Source organism: Salmo salar, unplaced genomic scaffold, assembly GCF_965601325.2.
Source record: "Salmo salar unplaced genomic scaffold, fSalSal1 ptg000306l, whole genome shotgun sequence".
Classification (NCBI taxonomy): domain Eukaryota; kingdom Metazoa; phylum Chordata; class Actinopteri; order Salmoniformes; family Salmonidae; genus Salmo; species Salmo salar.
Window position 1 is genome coordinate 190,001 of NW_027675347.1, and position 20,041 is coordinate 210,041.

The window sequence follows — 20,041 nt, forward strand, 5'->3', positions numbered from 1 at the left end:
TGGTCCCCAGATGTGATGATTTATTCTGCTCTGTTTTATGTACGATCCTTATTTTCTGACTGATTTGAATTTGAAGAGATTTAAGGTTTTCATATTTGATAAAATACAATGTCCATTTCCATGAATCATGATGTCTGGTGTTGATGTAACAACAGGTGGTCTTTTTAATCCACTATCCAGAGTCAGGAACAGATGAAGTAAGTTCTGCTACTGTTCAGTGATTAAATATATATACTTCTGTGAATATATGAACCATTTCCTTCAAAAAATAAACTGCTCACATTCTGGAGATAAACTTTGTAAGGACTGTGTGTGTTTTTGTGTAAATAGTTTCTGAAAAAAGTGTCCAGCTCAAACGCTGATTGTTGTTGTAAATGAGCGTTCTAAATGAGGGTTCTAAAAGAGCGTTCTAAATGAGGGTTCTAAACGAGGGTTCTAAATGAGGGTTCTAAAAGAGCGTTCTAAATGAGCGTTCTAAACGAGGGTTCTAAAAGAGCGTTCTAAATGAGCGTTCTAAACGAGGGTTCTAAATGAGCGTTCTAAACGAGGGTTCTAAATGAGCGTTTAAATGAGCGTTCTAAACGAGGGTTCTAAATGTGTGTTCTAAATTGAGAGGTAGCCTGACTGCCATTAGGTACCGAGATGAGATCCTCAGACCCCTTGTGAGACCATATGCTGGTGCGGTTGGCCCTGGGTTCCTCCTAATGCAAGACAATGCTAGACCTCATGTGGCTGGAGTGTGTCAGCAGTTCCTGCAAGAGGAAGGCATTGATGCTATGGACTGGCCCGCCCGTTCCCCAGACCTGAATCCAATTGAGCACATCTGGGACATCATGTCTCGCTCCATCCACCAACGCCACGTTGCACCACAGACTGTCCAGGAGTTGGCGGATGCTTTAGTCCAGGTCTGGGAGGAGATCCCTCAGGAGACCATCCGCCACCTCATCAGGAGCATGCCCAGGCGTTGTAGGGAGGTCATTCAGGCACGTGGAGGCCACACACACTACTGAGCCTCATTTTGACTTGTTTTAAGGACATTACATCAAAGTTGGATCAGCCTGTAGTGTGGTTTTCCACTTTAATTTTTAGTGTGACTCCAAATCCAGACCTCCATGGGCTGATAAATTGGATTTCCATTGATTATTTTTGTGTGATTTTGTTATCAGCACATTCAACTATGTAAAGAAAAAAGTATTTAATAAGATTATTTATTTCATTCAGATCTAGGATGTGTTGTTTAAGTGTTCCCTTTATTTTTTTGAGCAGTATATATGAATTACCTACCTATAATTGTAATGTGATGAAATACTCCACCTATCCTGTGTTTATCAGATCAATGCAGATGAAGGGCATTAGATGTTGAGATTAACCAGTGTTAGAGTATTTACATGATGCATAGGAAGTGTAGTGTACTGTTTTTTAACATTATATTTCTGTATATATGAATTAACTAGTTAAATCCTGTTTCTAGTCTATTAGTTACAATGTGTAACCATTGATGTCCCAGGACCAAGATTGGTAAACACTGTTGAAGTGTATAATTGTAATACATACATGCAGACACAGCGTCATTCAAAGACTGGAATTTGATACTCCTGGTATTGGATATGACTGAAAAATAATCTCAAAGACATTCATACCTAAACTGCACCTTTATTTGCCAAGGTAGAGTACATGATCAGTGAATATATTAAATGTACAGGCTACAATGTGGGGATCTCATGCATGGTAATAACTACATGTATATACAACTTGCATCCTTGGCACAAAGTTATATTATATTCTACTCAATCCATAGGCTTCATTAATGTCATTCAGGCTGTTTTGAAGTTGATACAACTGGCTATGATAGCTGAGGTTCATAGGTTCTGAACTAATATGTATACCAAACGTTTGGGTCCATACACAGATCGGCTAGATAGCTAGCTACACATCCATAGGCATACAGGTATTTTAATCATCCACTGCACAATAAGCAAGAACATAGCTAGCTACGTTATTTCATCTATCTGCATGGCAAATATCAGCAAGGCAAGTTAACACAATTGTACATTCAATTTTCAGTAAATTCTTCAGCTGGCTAGATTCTATACATTCACTGTTTCACAAAACAACAGCCTGGTTTGCTGGTTGTTTCAGGAGTCCCTAAAACAACCAGAATGACAATTACATACTCATGTCACAACACCCATAATGCTAGTCAGCTAGCTGGCTAATGTTAGCTAGTCAGCTAGTTGGTTCATGTTAGCTAGTCAGCTAGCTGGTTATTGTTAGCTAGTCAGCTAGCTGGTTAATGTTAGCTAGTCAGCTAGCTGGCTAATGTTAGCTAGTCAGCTAGCTGGCTAATGTTAGCTAGTCAGCTAGCTGGTTAATGTTAGCTAGTCAGCTAGCTGGTTAATGTTAGCTAGTCAGCTAGCTGTTTAATGTTAGCTAGTCCGTTAGCTGGCTAATGTTAGCTATTCAGCTAGCTGGCTAAATCGCGATTTTCGTAAATAAACTTTATGATAAGAAAAAGCATAATCGTTTGTCTCTACATTAACTAACATTTCTGTCAACTGTACATGTTTCTGCATGATTCGTTATGACGTTATAATCCCTTACATTTGCTTCCATCCTAGTATTTCTGTCCGCCATCTTTGATCCAGTTCAGTTCTGTGTAGGGGTTCCCCTCTCTCCTAGTGTTTCTGTCCGCCATCTTTGATCCAGTTCAGTTCTGTGTAGGGTTACGCCTCTCTCCTAGTATTTCTGTCCTCCATCTTTGATCCAGTTCAGTTCTGTGTAGGGGTACCCCTCTCTCCTAGTATTTCTGTCCGCCATCTTTGATCCAGTTCAGTTCTGTGTAGGGGTACCCCTCTCTCCTAGTATTGCTGAAGAAAGTAATGAATATTTTATGACCAGCGATGTGCCTTATTCCTACCCTTTAACTTTTTGTCTGACAAAATATACATTTTACTCAACTGCGTTACCCACTCCAGTCAGCAGATGGCGGTGTGGGAATTTAAGGTAATGCTGTTGGTGTGACGTATAATGTAGTGGACGGAACTCTTCTTTCAACAGCAGCAACAGTTAGTCGGACACCACGGTAGCTTGCTAGACAAAATAGCCGAACAATAAAGCTCTTTAGACGCGTTAGTGTATATTAGCCACTGTGTTTTAAACCCTCTTCTGTCGTCTAGTTAGTTATCCGATTTAATTTCATATTTACGGTGTTGTTGTTATTATTCAGCTAGCAGGCTGGTTAAGTTAGCATTAGCCTAGCTAGCTAACATCCCCGACCATGCGGTCACTGATCTACTCTCCTGCTAAAGAAGAGAATATCACAGTAAAACAAGACGTAGAGGGTGAGGCCGTTACTGTGAAAGAAGAAAAAGACGCGTTCAGAGTGAAAGAGGAGGAGGATGTTACAGTAAAAGAAGAGGAGGATGCAGTTTATGGAGTGAAAGATGAGGAGGAGATGACTGTTACATCGATAGAGGAGGAAACTGGACATCTGGGCCCGGTTTCCCAAACGCATCTTAAGGCGTCCAATGGTTCTAACGGTGAACTTAGCCATAAGATGGTTTTGAGAAACCGTTCCCTGATTAACACTAGTAAGTACTGTCTTAAAAACAGAGGCACAAACTCTGCAGTTGTTGAACTGATGTGTGGTGTTAAAGCGGAAATATGCAATAGCTACATCCATATTGTGACTTTTAAATTATTAATTTATAGCCATTGATTGTTGAAGAATATAACACATGCCTCATGAGCTTAGTTCACCAGTTTACCCAATCAGATCCCCAAATAAGCTTTTTTTACTCCAATGTCTAGAAACAATGTAAATCAACACTGTATAGCCTCAACATGGTTAAAACTATCATGTTGATATCATGGATGGTCAGTCCTTGCATCCATAGGTCTGTCTATGAATTTGAAAGTAGTTACATTTCTCCAACCCCCTAATCATCTTATTACCAAAACTGGTGGAATGACAGCTTTGTTATTGTATGAACTGCAGATTGCTGGGTTGTGTGAGTTTTTTCAACAGTAACAAAATGGCTGCCCAGAGGCTTGGTTTGGTAAACAGCTGAGGGATGGGGGAAGGAGGAGTGTAACCACTCAAATTTATTCATCCAGGATGTCATAATGATAGTTTAACCAGGTTTCTAGGCTATATAGTATATTCTAGAATTCATCCCTGATGTCATAATGATAGTTTAACCAGGTTTCTAGGATATATAGTATATTCTAGAATTCATCCATGATGTCATAATGATAGTTTAACCAGGTTTCTAGGATATATAGTATATTCTAGAATTCATCCATTATGTCATAATGATAGTTTAACCAGGTTTCTAGGCTATATAGTATATTCTAGAATTCATCCATGATGTCATAATGATAGTTTAACCAGGTTTCTAGGATATATAGTATATTCTATAACTGCCAGTGTAGATTTCCTGTGGAGGCAAATTATTAGAGCTGTTAAGTCATTGTATAATATTCAGCCAATTGTTTTTCATGCCATCACATTAAAGGCAAGACATACCTAGATTCAATTACATTCATGAATTGGTTTGAAACCTTTGTTTTAAACCCTTCTCAAAATTGGTGCCTTGCCGGATTTGTAAAAAATGGATTGTCATGAAACTCTATTTTTTAAATGTATTTAAATGTAACCTTTATTTAACTAGGCAAGTCAGTTAAGAACAAATTCTTATTTACAATGACTGCCTACCCCGGACACCGCTGGGCCAATTGTGCGCCGCCCTATGGGACTCCAAATCACGGCCGGTAGTGATACAGCCTGGATTTGAACCAGGGTATCTGTAGTGAAGCCTCAAGCACTGAGATGCAGTGTCCGCTGCGCCACTCGGGAGCCCCAAAATCATGTTCTAGTGCTGTCCCCAACTAAAATACATCTTGGTCAACCAAGAGTCATCTGTTCTTTCTACAAATCGCCCCATGTGTTTTTATAAAATCAACTGTATGTACTGAACTTGTCTGATGCTTTAAGCACGCTGTTTGATTAAATAATTTAAACACAAATGACTGGAGGGAGCCAGTCATCACTATAACCTGACTAGAGGGAGGGAGCCAGTCATCACTATAACCTGACTAGAGGGAGGGAGCCAGTCATCACTATAACCTGACTAGAGGGAGGGAGCCAGTCATCACTATAACCTGACTAGAGGGAGGGAGCCAGTCATCACTATAACCTGACTAGAGGGAGGGAGCCAGTCATCACTATAACCTGACTAGAGGGAGGGAGCCAGTCATCACTATAACCTGACTAGAGGGAGCCAGTCATCACTATAACCTGACTGGAGGGAGCCAGTCATCACTATAACCTGACTGGAGGGAGCCAGTCATCACTATAACCTGACTAGAGGGAGCCAGTCGTCACTATAACCTGACTAGAGGGAGCCAGTCGTCACTATAACCTGACTAGAGGGAGCCAGTCGTCACTATAACCTGACTAGAGGGAGCCAGTCGTCACTATAACCTGACTAGAGGGAGCCAGTCGTCACTATAACCTGACTAGAGGGAGCCAGTCGTCACTATAACCTGACTAGAGGGAGCCAGTCGTCACTATAACCTGACTAGAGGGAGGGAGCCAGTCGTCACTATAACCTGACTAGAGGGAGGGAGCCAGTCATCACTATAACCTGACTAGAGGGAGGGAGCCAGTCATCACTATAACCTGACTAGAGGGAGGGAGCCAGTCATCACTATAACCTGACTAGAGGGAGGGAGCCAGTCATCACTATAACCTGACTAGAGGGAGGGAGCCAGTCATCACTATAACCTGACTAGAGGGAGGGAGCCAGTCATCACTATAACCTGACTAGAGGGAGGGAGCCAGTCATCACTATAACCTGACTAGAGGGAGGGAGCCAGTCATCACTATAACCTGACTAGAGGGAGGGAGCCAGTCATCAATATAACCTGACTAGAGGGAGCCAGTCATCACTATAACCTGACTAGAGGGAGCCAGTCATCACTATAACCTGACTAGAGGGAGCCAGTCATCACTATAACCTGACTAGAGGGAGGGAGCCAGTCATCACTATAACCTGACTAGAGGGAGGGAGCCAGTCATCACTGTAACCTGACTAGAGGGAGGGAGCCAGTCATCACTATAACCTGACTAGAGGGAGGGAGCCAGTCATCACTATAACCTGACTAGAGGGAGGGAGCCAGTCATCACTATAACCTGACTAGAGGGAGGGAGCCAGTCATCACTATAACCTGACTAGAGGGAGGGAGCCAGTCATCACTATAACCTGACTAGAGGGAGGGAGCCAGTCATCACTATAACCTGACTAGAGGGAGGGAGCCAGTCATCACTATAACCTGACTAGAGGGAGGGAGCCAGTCATCACTATAACCTGACTAGAGGGAGGGAGCCAGTCATCACTATAACCTGACTAGAGGGAGGGAGCCAGTCATCACTATAACCTGACTAGAGGGAGGGAGCCAGTCATCACTATAACCTGACTAGAGGGAGCCAGTCATCACTATAACCTGACTGGAGGGAGCCAGTCATCACTATAACCTGACTGGAGGGAGCCAGTCATCACTATAACCTGACTAGAGGGAGCCAGTCGTCACTATAACCTGACTAGAGGGAGGGAGCCAGTGATCACTATAACCTGACTAGAGGGAGGGAGCCAGTCGTCACTATAACCTGACTAGAGGGAGGGAGCCAGTCATCACTATAACCTGACTAGAGGGAGGGAGCCAGTCATCACTATAACCTGACTAGAGGGAGGGAGCCAGTCATCACTATAACCTGACTAGAGGGAGGGAGCCAGTCATCACTATAACCTGACTAGAGGGAGGGAGCCAGTCATCACTATAACCTGACTAGAGGGAGGGAGCCAGTCATCACTATAACCTGACTAGAGGGAGGGAGCCAGTCATCACTATAACCTGACCAGAGGGAGGGAGCCAGTCATCACTATAACCTGACTAGAGGGAGGGAGCCAGTCATCACTATAACCTGACTAGAGGGAGGGAGCCAGTCATCACTATAACCTGACTAGAGGGAGGGAGCCAGTCATCACTATAACCTGACTAGAGGGAGGGAGCCAGTCATCACTATAACCTGACTAGAGGGAGCCAGTCATCACTATAACCTGACTAGAGGGAGCCAGTCATCACTATAACCTGACTAGAGGGAGCCAGTCATCACTATAACCTGACTGGAGGGAGCCAGTCATCACTATAACCTGACTGGAGGGAGCCAGTCATCACTATAACCTGACTAGAGGGAGCCAGTCGTCACTATAACCTGACTAGAGGGAGGGAGCCAGTCATCACTATAACCTGACTAGAGGGAGGGAGCCAGTCATCACTATAACCTGACTAGAGGGAGCCAGTCATCAATATAACCTGACTAGAGGGAGCCAGTCATCAATATAACCTGACTAGAGGGAGGGAGCCAGTCATCACTATAACCTGACTAGAGGGAGGGAGCCAGTCATCACTATAACCTGACTAGAGGGAGCCAGTCATCACTATAACCTGACTAGAGGGAGCCAGTCATCACTATAACCTGACTAGAGGGAGCCAGTCATCACTATAACCTGACTAGAGGGAGGGAGCCAGTCATCACTATAACCTGACTAGAGGGAGGGAGCCAGTCATCACTGTAACCTGACTGGAGGGAGGGAGCCAGTCATCACTATAACCTGACTAGAGGGAGGGAGCCAGTCATCACTGTAACCTGACTGGAGGGAGGGAGCCAGTCATCACTATAACCTGACTAGAGGGAGGGAGCCAGTCATCACTATAACCTGACTAGAGGGAGGGAGCCAGTCATCACTGTAACCTGACTGGAGGGAGGGAGCCAGTCATCACTATAACCTGACTAGAGGGAGGGAGCCAGTCATCACTATAACCTGACTAGAGGGAGGGAGCCAGTCATCACTATAACCTGACTAGAGGGAGGGAGCCAGTCATCACTATAACCTGACTAGAGGGAGGGAGCCAGTCATCACTATAACCTGACTAGAGGGAGGGAGCCAGTCATCACTGTAACCTGACTGGAGGGAGGGAGCCAGTCATCACTATAACCTGACTAGAGGGAGGGAGCCAGTCATCACTATAACCTGACTAGAGGGAGGGAGCCAGTCATCACTATAACCTGACTAGAGGGAGCCAGTCATCACTATAACCTGACTAGAGGGAGCCAGTCATCACTATAACCTGACTAGAGGGAGGGAGCCAGTCATCACTATAACCTGACTAGAGGGAGGGAGCCAGTCATCACTATAACCTGACTAGAGGGAGGGAGCCAGTCATCACTATAACCTGACTAGAGGGAGCCAGTCATCACTATAACCTGACTAGAGGGAGCCAGTCGTCACTATAACCTGACTAGAGGGAGCCAGTCATCACTATAACCTGACTAGAGGGAGGGAGCCAGTCATCACTATAACCTGACTAGAGGGAGCCAGTCATCACTATAACCTGACTAGAGGGAGGGAGCCAGTCATCACTATAACCTGACTAGAGGGAGGGAGCCAGTCATCACTATAACCTGACTAGAGGGAGGGAGCCAGTCATCACTATAACCTGACTAGAGGGAGGGAGCCAGTCATCAATATAACCTGACTAGAGGGAGGGAGCCAGTCATCAATATAACCTGACTAGAGGGAGCCAGTCATCACTATAACCTGACTAGAGGGAGCCAGTCATCACTATAACCTGACTAGAGGGAGGGAGCTAGTCATCACTATAACCTGACTAGAGGGAGGGAGCCAGTCATCACTATAACCTGACTAGAGGGAGGGAGCCAGTCATCACTATAACCTGACTAGAGGGAGCCAGTCATCACTATAACCTGACTAGAGGGAGCCAGTCATCACTATAACCTGACTAGAGGGAGGGAGCCAGTCATCAATATAACCTGACTAGAGGGAGGGAGCCAGTCATCACTATAACCTGACTAGAGGGAGCCAGTCATCACTGTAACCTGACTAGAGGGAGGGAGCCAGTCATCACTATAACCTGACTAGAGGGAGGGAGCCAGTCATCACTATAACCTGACTAGAGGGAGGGAGCCAGTCATCACTATAACCTGACTAGAGGGAGGGAGCCAGTCATCACTATAACCTGACTAGAGGGAGGGAGCCAGTCATCACTATAACCTGACTAGAGGGAGGGAGCCAGTCATCACTATAACCTGACTAGAGGGAGCCAGTCATCACTATAACCTGACTAGAGGGAGGGAGCCAGTCATCACTATAACCTGACTAGAGGGAGCCAGTCATCACTATAACCTGACTAGAGGGAGGGAGCCAGTCATCACTATAACCTGACTAGAGGGAGCCAGTCATCACTATAACCTGACTAGAGGGAGCCAGTCATCACTATAACCTGACTAGAGGGAGGGAGCCAGTCATCACTATAACCTGACTAGAGGGAGGGAGCCAGTCGTCACTATAACCTGACTAGAGGGAGGGAGCCAGTCATCACTATAACCTGACTAGAGGGAGCCAGTCATCACTATAACCTGACTAGAGGGAGGGAGCCAGTCATCACTATAACCTGACTAGAGGGAGGGAGCCAGTCATCACTATAACCTGACTAGAGGGAGGGAGCCAGTCATCACTATAACCTGACTAGAGGGAGGGAGCCAGTCATCACTATAACCTGACTAGAGGGAGGGAGCCAGTCATCACTATAACCTGACTAGAGGGAGGGAGCCAGTCATCACTATAACCTGACTAGAGGGAGGGAGCCAGTCATCACTATAACCTGACTAGAGGGAGCCAGTCATCACTATAACCTGACTAGAGGGAGCCAGTCATCACTATAACCTGACTAGAGGGAGCCAGTCATCAATATAACCTGACTAGAGGGAGGGAGCCAGTCATCACTATAACCTGACTAGAGGGAGGGAGCCAGTCATCACTATAACCTGACTAGAGGGAGGGAGCCAGTCATCACTATAACCTGACTAGAGGGAGGGAGCCAGTCATCACTATAACCTGACTAGAGGGAGCCAGTCATCACTATAACCTGACTAGAGGGAGCCAGTCATCACTATAACCTGACTAGAGGGAGGGAGCCAGTCATCACTATAACCTGACTAGAGGGAGGGAGCCAGTCATCACTATAACCTGACTAGAGGGAGGGAGCCAGTCATCACTATAACCTGACTAGAGGGAGGGAGCCAGTCATCACTATAACCTGACTAGAGGGAGGGAGCCAGTCATCACTATAACCTGACTAGAGGGAGGGAGCCAGTCATCACTATAACCTGACTAGAGGGAGGGAGCCAGTCATCACTATAACCTGACTAGAGGGAGGGAGCCAGTCATCACTATAACCTGACTGGAGGGAGGGAGCCAGTCATCACTATAACCTGACTAGAGGGAGGGAGCCAGTCATCACTATAACCTGACTAGAGGGAGGGAGCCAGTCATCACTATAACCTGACTAGAGGGAGGGAGCCAGTCATCACTATAACCTGACTAGAGGGAGGGAGCCAGTCATCACTATAACCTGACTAGAGGGAGCCAGTCATCACTATAACCTGACTAGAGGGAGCCAGTCATCACTATAACCTGACTAGAGGGAGCCAGTCATCACTATAACCTGACTAGAGGGAGGGAGCCAGTCATCACTATAACCTGACTAGAGGGAGGGAGCCAGTCATCACTATAACCTGACTAGAGGGAGGGAGCCAGTCATCACTATAACCTGACTAGAGGGAGGGAGCCAGTCATCACTATAACCTGACTAGAGGGAGGGAGCCAGTCATCACTATAACCTGACTAGAGGGAGGGAGCCAGTCATCACTATAACCTGACTAGAGGGAGGGAGCCAGTCATCACTATAACCTGACTAGAGGGAGGGAGCCAGTCATCACTATAACCTGACTAGAGGGAGGGAGCCAGTCATCACTATAACCTGACTAGAGGGAGGGAGCCAGTCATCACTATAACCTGACTAGAGGGAGGGAGCCAGTCATCACTATAACCTGACTAGAGGGAGGGAGCCAGTCATCACTATAACCTGACTAGAGGGAGGGAGCCAGTCATCACTATAACCTGACTAGAGGGAGGGAGCCAGTCATCACTATAACCTGACTAGAGGGAGGGAGCCAGTCATCACTATAACCTGACTAGAGGGAGGGAGCCAGTCATCACTATAACCTGACTAGAGGGAGGGAGCCAGTCATCACTATAACCTGACTAGAGGGAGGGAGCCAGTCATCACTATAACCTGACTAGAGGGAGGGAGCCAGTCATCACTATAACCTGACTAGAGGGAGGGAGCCAGTCATCACTATAACCTGACTAGAGGGAGGGAGCCAGTCATCACTATAACCTGACTAGAGGGAGGGAGCCAGTCATCACTATAACCTGACTAGAGGGAGGGAGCCAGTCATCACTATAACCTGACTAGAGGGAGGGAGCCAGTCATCACTATAACCTGACTAGAGGGAGGGAGCCAGTCATCACTATAACCTGACTAGAGGGAGGGAGCCAGTCATCACTATAACCTGACTAGAGGGAGGGAGCCAGTCATCACTATAACCTGACTAGAGGGAGGGAGCCAGTCATCACTATAACCTGACTAGAGGGAGGGAGCCAGTCATCACTATAACCTGACTAGAGGGAGGGAGCCAGTCATCACTATAACCTGACTAGAGGGAGGGAGCCAGTCATCACTATAACCTGACTAGAGGGAGGGAGCCAGTCATCACTATAACCTGACTAGAGGGAGGGAGCCAGTCATCACTATAACCTGACTAGAGGGAGGGAGCCAGTCATCACTATAACCTGACTAGAGGGAGGGAGCCAGTCATCACTATAACCTGACTAGAGGGAGGGAGCCAGTCATCACTATAACCTGACTAGAGGGAGGGAGCCAGTCATCACTATAACCTGACTAGAGGGAGGGAGCCAGTCATCACTATAACCTGACTAGAGGGAGGGAGCCAGTCATCACTATAACCTGACTAGAGGGAGGGAGCCAGTCATCACTATAACCTGACTAGAGGGAGGGAGCCAGTCATCACTATAACCTGACTAGAGGGAGGGAGCCAGTCATCACTATAACCTGACTAGAGGGAGGGAGCCAGTCATCACTATAACCTGACTAGAGGGAGGGAGCCAGTCATCACTATAACCTGACTAGAGGGAGGGAGCCAGTCATCACTATAACCTGACTAGAGGGAGGGAGCCAGTCATCACTATAACCTGACTAGAGGGAGGGAGCCAGTCATCACTATAACCTGACTAGAGGGAGGGAGCCAGTCATCACTATAACCTGACTAGAGGGAGGGAGCCAATCATCACTATAACCTGACTAGAGGGAGCCAGTCATCACTATAACCTGACTAGAGGGAGGGAGCCAGTCATCACTATAACCTGACTAGAGGGAGCCAGTCATCACTATAACCTGACTAGAGGGAGGGAGCCAGTCATCACTATAACCTGACTGGAGGGAGGGAGCCAGTCATCACTATAACCTGACTGGAGGGAGGGAGCCAGTCATCACTATAACCTGACTAGAGGGAGGGAGCCAGTCATCACTATAACCTGACTAGAGGGAGGGAGCCAGTCATCAATATAACCTGACTAGAGGGAACCAGTCATCACTATAACCTGACTAGAGGGAGGGAGCCAGTCACCACTATAACCTGACTAGAGGGAGGGAGCCAGTCATCACTATAACCTGACTAGAGGGAGGGAGCCAGTCATCACTATAACCTGACTAGAGGGAGGGAGCCAGTCATCACTATAACCTGACTAGAGGGAGGGAGCCAGTCGTCACTATAACCTGACTAGAGGGAGGGAGCCAGTCATCACTATAACCTGACTAGAGGGAGGGAGCCAGTCATCACTATAACCTGACTAGAGGGAGGGAGCCAGTCATCACTATAACCTGACTAGAGGGAGGGAGCCAGTCATCACTATAACCTGACTAGAGGGAGGGAGCCAGTCATCACTATAACCTGACTAGAGGGAGGGAGCCAGTCATCACTATAACCTGACTAGAGGGAGGGAGCCAGTCATCACTATAACCTGACTAGAGGGAGGGAGCCAGTCATCACTATAACCTGACTAGAGGGAGGGAGCCAGTCATCACTATAACCTGACTGGAGGGAGGGAGCCAGTCATCACTATAACCTGACTGGAGGGAGGGAGCCAGTCATCACTATAACCTGACTAGAGGGAGCCAGTCATCACTATAACCTGACTAGAGGGAGGGAGCCAGTCATCACTATAACCTGACTAGAGGGAGGGAGCCAGTCATCACTATAACCTGACTAGAGGGAGGGAGCCAGTCATCACTATAACCTGACTAGAGGGAGGGAGCCAGTCATCACTATAACCTGACTAGAGGGAGGGAGCCAGTCATCACTATAACCTGACTAGAGGGAGGGAGCCAGTCATCACTATAACCTGACTAGAGGGAGCCAGTCATCACTATAACCTGACTAGAGGGAGGGAGCCAGTCATCACTATAACCTGACTAGAGGGAGGGAGCCAGTCATCACTATAACCTGACTAGAGGGAGCCAGTCATCAATATAACCTGACTAGAGGGAGCCAGTCGTCACTATAACCTGACTGGAGGGAGGGAGCCAGTCATCACTATAACCTGACTAGAGGGAGGGAGCCAGTCATCACTATAACCTGACTAGAGGGAGGGAGCCAGTCATCACTATAACCTGACTAGAGGGAGGGAGCCAGTCATCAATATAACCTGACTAGAGGGAGCCAGTCATCACTATAACCTGACTAGAGGGAGCCAGTCATCACTATAACCTGACTAGAGGGAGGGAGCCAGTCATCACTATAACCTGACTAGAGGGAGCCAGTCATCACTATAACCTGACTAGAGGGAGGGAGCCAGTCATCACTATAACCTGACTAGAGGGAGCCAGTCATCACTATAACCTGACTAGAGGGAGCCAGTCATCAATATAACCTGACTAGAGGGAGGGAGCCAGTCATCACTATAACCTGACTAGAGGGAGGGAGCCAGTCATCACTATAACCTGACTAGAGGGAGCCAGTCATCACTATAACCTGACTAGAGGGAGCCAGTCATCACTATAACCTGACTAGAGGGAGGGAGCCAGTCATCACTATAACCTGACTAGAGGGAGGGAGCCAGTCATCACTATAACCTGACTAGAGGGAGCCAGTCATCACTATAACCTGACTAGAGGGAGCCAGTCATCAATATAACCTGACTAGAGGGAGGGAGCCAGTCATCACTATAACCTGACTAGAGGGAGGGAGCCAGTCATCACTATAACCTGACTAGAGGGAGGGAGCCAGTCATCACTATAACCTGACTAGAGGGAGCCAGTCATCACTATAACCTGACTAGAGGGAGGGAGCCAGTCATCAATATAACCTGACTAGATGGAGGGAGCCAGTCATCAATATAACCTGACTAGATGGAGGGAGCCAGTCATCAATATAACCTGACTAGAGGGAGGGAGCCAGTCATCACTATAACCTGACTAGAGGGAGCCAGTCATCACTATAACCTGACTAGAGGGAGCCAGTCATCACTATAACCTGACTAGAGGGAGGGAGCCAGTCATCACTATAACCTGACTAGAGGGAGGGAGCCAGTCATCACTATAACCTGACTAGAGGGAGGGAGCCAGTCATCAATATAACCTGACTAGAGGGAGCCAGTCATCACTATAACCTGACTAGAGGGAGCCAGTCATCACTATAACCTGACTAGAGGGAGGGAGCCAGTCATCACTATAACCTGACTAGAGGGAGCCAGTCATCACTATAACCTGACTAGAGGGAGCCAGTCATCACTATAACCTGACTGGAGGGAGCCAGTCATCACTATAACCTGACTAGAGGGAGCCAGTCATCACTATAACCTGACTAGAGGGAGGGAGCCAGTCATCACTATAACCTGACTAGAGGGAGCCAGTCATCACTATAACCTGACTAGAGGGAGCCAGTCATCACTATAACCTGACTAGAGGGAGGGAGCCAGTCATCACTATAACCTGACTAGAGGGAGGGAGCCAGTCATCACTATAACCTGACTAGAGGGAGGGAGCCAGTCATCACTATAACCTGACTAGAGGGAGGGAGCCAGTCATCACTATAACCTGACTAGAGGGAGGGAGCCAATCATCACTATAACCTGACTAGAGGGAGCCAGTCATCACTATAACCTGACTAGAGGGAGCCAGTCATCACTATAACCTGACTAGAGGGAGGGAGCCAGTCATCACTATAACCTGACTAGAGGGAGGGAGCCAGTCATCACTATAACCTGACTAGAGGGAGGGAGCCAGTCATCACTATAACCTGACTAGAGGGAGGGAGCCAGTCATCACTATAACCTGACTAGAGGGAGGGAGCCAGTCATCACTATAACCTGACTAGAGGGAGCGAGCCAGTCATCACTATAACCTGACTAGAGGGAGGGAGCCAGTCGTCACTATAACCTGACTAGAGGGAGCCGACCAGTTCTGAAAGCCTTTTGCCGTACCCTCATCCTACTCCTCTGGTGATGTAGACGTTATCCCAGGCCCTGTGTGTCCCCAGGCGCTCTCATTTGTTGACTTCTGTAACCGTAAAAGCCTTGGTTTCATGCATGTTAACATCAGAAGGCTCCTCCCTAAGTTTGTTTTACTCACTGCTTTAGCACACTCCGCCAACCTTGATGTCCTTGCCGTGTCTGAATCCTGGTTAGGAAGATAACCAACAATTCTGAAATTTCCATCCCCAACTACAACATTTTCCATCAAAATGAGAGGAGTTGCAATCTACTGCAGAGATGGCCTGCAAAGTTCTATCATACTTTCCAGGTCTAAGCCCAAACAGTTCGAGCTTCTAATTAAAAAAATTAATCTCTCCAGAAATAAGTCTCACTGTTGCCGCCTGTTACAGACCCCCCCTCAGCTCCCAGCTGTGCCCTGGACACCATATGTGAATTGGTTGGCCCCCATCTATCTTCAGAGTTCGTTCTGTTAGGTGACCTAAACTGGGATATGCTTAACCTCTCTAGAGGGTTAAGCATATCACTGGCCAACATCCAGTGAAATTGCAGAGCGCCAAATTCAAAAACAGAAATACTCATAAGAATTCATAAAACATACAAGTGTTATACATCGGTTTAAAGATTAACTTCTTGTTAATCAAACCACGGTGTCAGATTTCAAAAAGGCTTTACCGTGAAAGCATACCATGCGATTATCTGAGAACAGCGCCCAGCAGACAAATCATTAGTAACAGTTACCAGCCAAGTAGAGGAGTTACACAAGTCAGAAATAGCGATAAAATGAATCACTTACTTTTGATGATCTTCATATCGTTGCAACTCACAAGACTCCCATTTACTCAATAAATGTTTGTTTTGTTCGATAAAGTCTCTCTTTATATCCAAAAACCTCCGTTTTGTTCATGCGTTTTGTTCAGTAATCCACAGGCTCAAAGGCAATCACAACAGCCAGACAAAAAATCCGAAAAGTATCAGTAAAGTTCGTAGAAACATGTCAAACGATGTTTATAATCAATCCTCAGGTTTTTAGCCTAAATAATAGAAAACATTTCAACCGGACAATAACGTCTTCAGTATAAAAGGTAAACAAGAAAGGCGCGCTCTCAGTCTCGCGCATGAAAAATCTCTGGGACACTGAATGGTCCACTCATTCAGAGTGGTCTTACGCTCTCATTTTTCAGGATGCAAGCCTGAAACTATTTCTAAAGACTGTTGACATCTAGTGGAAGCCATAGGAAATGCAATTTGAGACCTAAGTCAATGGAATCTGAATAGGCAGTCAATGGAAAACTACAAAAATAAAAAAAATCCCACTTCCTGGATGGATTTTTCTCAGGTTTTCGCCTGTCATATCAGTTCTGTTATTTACATTTACATTTTAGTCATTTGGCAGATGCTCTTATCCAGAGCGACTTACAGTAGTGAATGCATACATTTCATTTCATGCATTTTTTTGTACTGGCCCCCCGTGGGAATCAAACCCACAACGCTGGCGTTGCAAACACCATGCTGGCGTTGCAAACACCATGCTCTACCAACTGAGCCACAGGGAAGGCCTGTTATACTCACAGACATTATTTTAACAGTTTTGGAAACTTTAGAGTGTTTTCTATCCAAATCTACCAAGTTTACGTTGGCAGTGCCAAAGTGCCCCCTACCCTAGTGAGGTTAACACCCCGGCTGTCCTACAATCCAAACTAGATTTTTACATTACATTTTAGTCATTTAGCAGACGCTCTTATCCAGAGTGACTTACAAATTGGTGCATTCACCTATAATATCCAGTGGAACAACCACTTTACAATAGTGCATCTAAATCTTTTAAGGGGGGGGGTTAGAAGGATTACCTTATCCTATCCCAGGTATTCCTTGAAGAGGTGGGGTTTCAGGTGTCTCCGGAAGGTGGTGATTGACTCCGCTGTCCTGGCGTCGTGAGGGAGCTTGTTCCACCATTGGGGTGCCAGAGCAGCGAACAGTTTTGACTGGGCTGAGCGGGAACTGTGCTTCCTCAGAGGTAGGGAGGCGAGCAGGCCAGAGGTGGATGAACGCAGTGCCCTTGTTTGGGTGTAGGGCCTGATCAGAGCCTGAAGGTACGGAGGTGCCGTTCCCCTCACAGCTCCGTAGGCAAGCACCATGGTCTTGTAGCGGATGCGAGCTTCGACTGGAAGCCAGTGGAGAGAGCGGAGGAGCGGGGTGACGTGAGAGAACTTGGGAAGGTTGAACACCAGACGGGCTGCGGCGTTCTGGATGAGTTGTAGGGGTTTAATGGCACAGGCAGGGAGCCCAGCCAACAGCGAGTTGCAGTAATCCAGACGGGAGATGACAAGTGCCTGGATTAGGACCTGCGCCGCTTCCTGTGTGAGGCAGGGTCGTACTCTGCGAATGTTGTAGAGCATGAACCTACAGGATCGGGTCACCGCCTTGATGTTGGTGGAGAACGACAGGGTGTTGTCCAGGGTCACGCCAAGGCTCTTAGCACTCTGGGAGGAGGACACAAGGGAGTTGTCAACCGTGATGGCGAGCTCATGGAACGGGCAGTCCTTCCCCGGGAGGAAGAACAGCTCCGTCTTGCCGAGGTTCAGCTTGAGGTGGTGATCCGTCATCCACACTGATATGTCTGCCAGACATGCAGAGATGCGATTCGCCACCTGGTTGTCAGAAGGGGGAAAGGAGAAGATTAATTGTGTGTCATCTGCATAGCAATGATATGAGAGACCATGTGAGGATATGACAGAGCCAAGTGACTTGGTGTATAGCGAGAATCTCAATCTCACACAAATTATCAAGGAACCCACCAGGTTCAACCCTAAATCTGTAAACATGGGCACCCTCATAGATATTATCCTGACCAACTTGCCCTCCAAATACACCTCTGCTGTTTTCAATCAGGATCTCAGCGATTACTGCCTCATTGGCTGCATCCGTTATGGGTTTGCGGTCAAACGACCACCCCTCATCACTGTCAAACGCTCCCTAAAACACTTCTGCGAGCAGGCTTTTCTAATTGACCTGGCCCGGGTATCCTGGAAGGATATTGACCTCATCCAGTCAGTAGGGGATGCCTGGTTGTTCTTTATTTGTAATTTCCTCACCACCTTAGATAAGCATGCCCCTTTCAAAAAATGTAGAACTAAGAACAGATATAGCCCTTGGTTCACTCCAGACCTGACTGCCCTCGACCAGCACAAAAACATAGAATAGGCTCCGCGATATGCAACTTTTCAGAGAGTCAGGAACCAATACACACAGTCAGTTAGGAAAGCAAAGGCTAGCTTTTTCAAACAGAAATTTGCATCCTGTAGCTCTAACTCCAAAAAGTTTTGGGACACTGTAAAGTCCATGGAGGATAAGAGCACCTCTTCCCAGCTGCCCACTGCACTGAGGCTAGGAAACACTGTCACCACCGATAACTCCACGATAATCGAGAATTTCAATAAGCAATTCTCTACGGCTGGCCATGCTTTCCTCCTGGCTACCCTAACCCCGGCCAACAGCTCCCCGCAGCTACTTCCCCAAGCCTCCCCATCTTCTCCTTCACCCAAATCCAGATAGCTGATGTTCTGAAAGAGTTGCAAAACCTGGACCCGTACAAATCAGCTGGGCTAGACAATCTGGACCCTCTCTTTCTAAAATTATCCGCCGCCATTGTGGCAACCCCATTACTAGTCTGTTCAACCTCTCTTTCGTATTGTCCGAGATTCCCAAAGATTGGAAAGCTTCCGCGGTCATCCCCCTCTTCAAAGGGGGTGATACTCTAGACCCAAACTATTACAGACCTATATCCATCCTGCCCTGCCGTTCTAAAGTCTTCGAAAGTCAAGTTAACCTCTCTAGGGTAGGTGGGACGAAATCGTCCCACCTACTCAACAGCCAGTGGAATCCCGTGGCGCGTTATTCAAATACCTTAGAAATGCTATTACTTCAATTTCTCAAACATATGACTATTTTACACCATTTTAAAGATAAGACTCTTGTTAATCTAACCACACTGTCCGATTTCAAAAAGGCTTTACAACGAAAGCAAAACATTAGATTATGTCAGCAGAGTACCCAGCCAGAAATAATCAGACACCCATTTTTCAAGCTAGCATATAATGTCACATAAACCCAAACCACAGTTAAATGCAGCACTAACCTTTGATGATCTTCATCAGATGACACCCCTAGGACATTATGTTATACAATACATGCATGTTTTGTTCAATCAAGTTCATATTTATATATCAAAAACCAGCTTTTTACATTAGCATGTGACGTTCAGAACTAGCATACCCCCCGCAAACTTCCGGTGAATTTACTAAATTACTCATGATAAACGTTCACAAAAAACATAACAATTATTTTAAGAATTATAGATACAGAACTCCTCTATGCACTCGCTATGTCCGATTTTAAAATAGCTTTTCGGTGAAAGCACATTTTGCAATATTCTGAGTACATAGCCCGGCCATCACAGGCTAGCTATTTTGACACCCACCAAGTTTAGCCCTCACCAAAATCAGATTTACTATTAGAAAAGTTTGATTACCTTTGCTGACTTC

The 20,041-nt window shown here is 46.6% G+C and overlaps 1 protein-coding gene across 1 annotated transcript in view; it reads left to right on the plus strand.

Annotated features, from left to right (window-relative positions):
* The window catches only part of LOC145875678 (tripartite motif-containing protein 16-like), a 15,210-nt gene extending 14,911 nt beyond the window's left edge, over positions 1–299 (plus strand). Inside the window, exon 6 of the mRNA XM_082971517.1 lies at positions 1–299. This exon is cut by the window's left edge and continues 2,535 nt beyond it. The gene's annotated coding sequence lies outside the window, so the exon portion shown is untranslated.
* Positions 300–20,041: the final 19,742 nt, after the last annotated feature.